Source organism: Triticum aestivum, chromosome 2B (genome assembly GCF_018294505.1).
Source record: "Triticum aestivum cultivar Chinese Spring chromosome 2B, IWGSC CS RefSeq v2.1, whole genome shotgun sequence".
Taxonomy (NCBI): Eukaryota; Viridiplantae; Streptophyta; class Magnoliopsida; order Poales; family Poaceae; genus Triticum; species Triticum aestivum.
The window spans coordinates 5,423,813-5,428,190 of NC_057798.1; the positions used below are offsets into that span (position 1 = coordinate 5,423,813).

The 4,378-nt window shown below is 43.0% G+C and overlaps 1 pseudogene; it reads left to right on the top strand.

The window, feature by feature from the left end:
* Window positions 1-238: 238 nt before the first annotated feature.
* Window positions 239-1,217, top strand: LOC123047655 (cytochrome P450 76M5-like; annotated as a pseudogene).
* The last annotated feature ends 3,161 nt before the right edge of the window (window positions 1,218-4,378 follow it).

The following is a 4,378-nucleotide window of genomic DNA, read 5'->3' on the forward strand; positions in this document are numbered from 1 at the left end:
ACTTCGTTGCTAGGAAGCACGGTAAAAAAAGACAACCATGGGTTCAGAAACCCATGTCTTTTCCTCCTAAACCGTCCAAGAAGAAGGATGATGAGGATTTTGAGCGCTTTGCTGAAATGATTAGACCTATCTTTTGCGTATGCGTTTTACTGATATGCTTAAAATGAAGCCTTATGCTAAGTATATGAAAGATATTGTTACCAATAAAAGAAAGATACCGGAAGCTGAAATCTCCACCATGCTTGTTAATTATACTTTTAAGGTGGAATACCTAAGGAGATTGTTCAGCGCCTTTCCATTCCTCTCACCAATTTACCACCTCCTCGGCTCTCGCCGCCGCATCTCTATACATCTCGCCAAACTGTTCAACTTCTTTGACCAAGAGATTGTTCAGTGCCGGTTAGCTAGAACTGGCATTGGCAATGAGAACACCAATGACGTGTTGGACATTCTCCTCGCGCGCCAAGCCATGTCCAAGCTCACGCGCCAAGAAATCATCACGTTCCTAACTGTACGTATGTTCATTGAGTACTTGTTTTGCTTGCAAATATTGTGTGTATGTGGAATGTTCATTGTTTTATTTCTGTACAGGATATGTTCATCGCCGCAAGTGACACGAGCACGGTGACCGTGCAGTGGGCTATGGCGCAGCTACTGCGCCACCCAGAGAAGATGAAGAAGGTGCGCAATGAGCTCGGAGCGTGCCTTGTAGTTGGGTCCAGTGACTTCGTGAAGGAGAGCGACCTCGACAACCTTCCCTATCTCCATGCCGTGGTGAAGGAGACGCTGCGGCTGCACCCAGCAGTACCATTGATACCAAGGGAGGTGGCCGTCGATGGAGTGTCACTAGGTGGCTTCCCTGTCCCAATCGGAATGGGCGTCGTGGTCAACTTGTGGGCAATCGGAAGGGACCCTACGGTATGGCCTCAATCTGACAAGTTCATGCCTGAAAGGTTCTTGGCTGCAGGTGCAGGCGATGCCGTGCACTTTCAGGTCAAGGACGACTATACCTATAGGTCATTCGGAGCCCGCCGGAGGGTGTGCCCTGGAATGGACTATGCCCTGCAGTGCCTCTGCTACTAGCCTCACTTGTGCACAAAACAGAATGGAGACTACCTGATGGCATGGCATTCGAGGATATTGATCTCAACGACCGCTATGGCACTGTGCTGAATCTTGCTACGCCACTCTGTGTCGTGCCAGTGTCCACCGTGTGACGTGCATGATTACTGTAACACCATTATCTGCCGACATATATATTTCCTATATACAAATAATCTTGCGGGCTCGTTTAATTATTGAGATGCTATTATCTGCCGACATATTTCTTTTGAAAAACCATGTAATTTCTGATATACTCTTCCTAACTTATCTCTAGTAGAGGCTTCCTACCCTTTAAGTCTTGTAATCTATTTATTGTTATATACTAGCCCGTGAGGCTCAGCAATACAACAAGCGATTCGACCAATTGTCTCCTCGCTAGCCCTCTTACATAAAATATTGATACAGAAGAGAAATTGAATGTCCCAGGTAGGGAAATCAACTATTCCATAAAATCAAGTGATTTTTATCAATATCTTGTGGGCTTGTTTAATTATTGAGATGCTATTATCTGCCACATAATTTTGTTGGAAAAAACATAGAAGGCTTGTAAAGTTCAACTAATCCAACAAGAATATTAGCTTATAAGCGAAATTGAATATTTCCCAGGCAGGGAAAGCAACTATTCCATGACCTGCAAAAAAAATCTATTCCATCAATTCGAGTATTATTTTAATCATTTCACCATCTTTTTCGATCCGGTGGTGACAAAGAGAGATGCAGGATTCCATACAGTTTGATTTTAACATAACGATTAGAAAACTAAGAGATTCTTGGTGGCAATAGTTTGTCAGATGAATAGATAGTGCATTACTTATTTCGGTGCAAGTTTGTTTACATCCTGTGCAACGCCACGATATAGGCCATGTAAAAGTTTAGCTTGGAGTTTGCTTTATTTCACCGGGAACATGTATGTGCAAGTTTGGGTCATCTGGAACATGTGTGCTTCCCCTATATATACCTGTCTTGGCTGCCAAAACACGATCAGAACTAGATCAGATAAATTAGACAATTAGTATGCACATAACTTGAATATTAATCACCCCGCAAAAAGAACTTGAATATTAATATGTTAAAGAACAAGATTATGATCACATCATTAACAGTACCTAGCTCATTCAATGTTACCTATGTAAGCTTCTTCAATTAGTAGTAATTCAGTTGTTCCAGTTTTGTAGCCTGTAGGTGGCTTGTTAGCAGAGAGAAATTCTGTTGATATATTGGAAAATTTATTGTTAATGACCATACTGAAAACCGGATTAGTAATCCCGATAGGGTGATACACAAGACGAGAAGTACAAGAGGGGATCACATACACAACGTTTACCCAGGTTCAGACCCTCGTGGTAAAGGTAACACCCTACTCCTGCTTTGGTTTGAAAGTTGCCAAAGAGGTAACACCTTACTCCTGCTTTGGTTTGAATCTTGCCACAGCACGATCCACGCACGCATTCATCTCCTTGAAACAGCATCCGGAAATACACATGAAATAGCAGCATTTATCATTCCTAATTCTGCGCGTTCCATTAGCAAGCAAAAGCCCAAGAAGGTGCTAGATGTATGCTCAATCTCCCCATCGCAGATCACATCGCAAATGTGCTAGGCGGACCTGCCGGTGCTCCTTGATTATCCATTTGTACACTTCAACGGTGGCTACGTGGCCATGCATGACGCGGCACCATCCGTCGAGCACGGCATCAAGGGCCAGGAGGTCTGCCGGTACCCGCCCTTTCAGCACCGACATGACCAGGCGGATCCTGTTCATGTCGAGCTTGCTGACGCAAGCCATGTGAATGCAGCCGAGGACACCGTGGTAGCGCGCCATGCAGAATATCAGCTTATCCAGGATGTGGTACTTGACATGCCCGTGCCATGAGCGTATAGATCGTCGTCTCAAACACATGTGCACCGACGTCCATCCGGATGCAGCCGGCTGGACGGCTGGCTTTGGCGTGCATATGGCCGGTTGTGTCGAAAACTTCTGTGGAGGGGAACTGACACTGGGTTAGAAAAATATGAACAAGAAACTTTTCAATACAATCTCCGTATGCATCAGTGGGTGCCTAACGACCTCCACATCAATAGAAGGTACAAGCTATACATGATTCTACATATTTCCTTTCTTTATTTTCAATTTTAACACCTGATGATTTGTATCCATGTCACTGATTCGTCAAGAGACAAAGTCATCATCAAAGTTGGAGGCCACACACACACCACTTCTTTCTCCCTCCACGGCCTCAGTTTGTCCAATCCCAGAACATGCTATGTATGAATGTCACCTGAGCAAGGGCATCAAACAGTCTTATTCGGTATCTGAGAATACCTGCACTCACGTAAGTATGACTATACATGCATATTTTGATTTCATCTATTTAGCAAGTGATCATTATTCTTCATAACTACAAATTTATGACCATTGTTGATTCAAGATACCTAGGTTGCTTCAAAGATGCTAGATGAAATATTTCTACTATCTACTTCCTCCGTCCGGAAATACTTGTCTTAGAAATGGATAAAATTGATGTATCTATAACTAAAATAAGTCTAGATACAACCATCTCTAGGACAAGAATTTACGTACAGATGGAGTACCAAATTAAAGACGTATGAGAAGGTAAGAATATTTGGTGCCTTCTGTGTTAAGATTAACTCGCTCTATATCTATCGAGTAAATTTCTAATGATGAGGCAAATTAATGATTCAATCAGATCCACTCTATGTCTATCCGATAACTTTATGTTAACTAGACAATGAAAGGCTCAATCAGATTTATGGAATGGTTTAGTTTACTCAAGTATTTTCTATGGGTTTTAGCAGTATTAATGTTGTTTCATCATTTTTTTTCCAAACAGATATATGCAACAAAGTTAGAGTTATGGAGACAAACCTTGGAATCGAAAGGGTTTAGGCTTAGTAGAACAGAACGAATACATGATGTGTGATTTCATTACTACTAGGTGTGAGGAGGAGGAGGTTAGCCTTGATGGGCAAGTGGTACCTCAGAAAGACACCTTGGATATTTGGGGTCAATGTTGCAGGAGGATGGGGGTATTGATCAAAATGTGAACCATTGAATCAAAGCCGGATGGATGAAGTGGCGCCGAGCTTCTGGCATTCTCTGTGACAAGAGAGTGCCACAAAAGCTAAAAGGCAAGTTCTACAGGACGGCGGTTCGACCAGCAAAGTTGTATGGTGCTGAGTGTTGGCCGACTAAAAGGCAACATGGTCAACAGTTAGGTGTGGCGGAGATGCGTATGTTGAGATGGATGTGTGG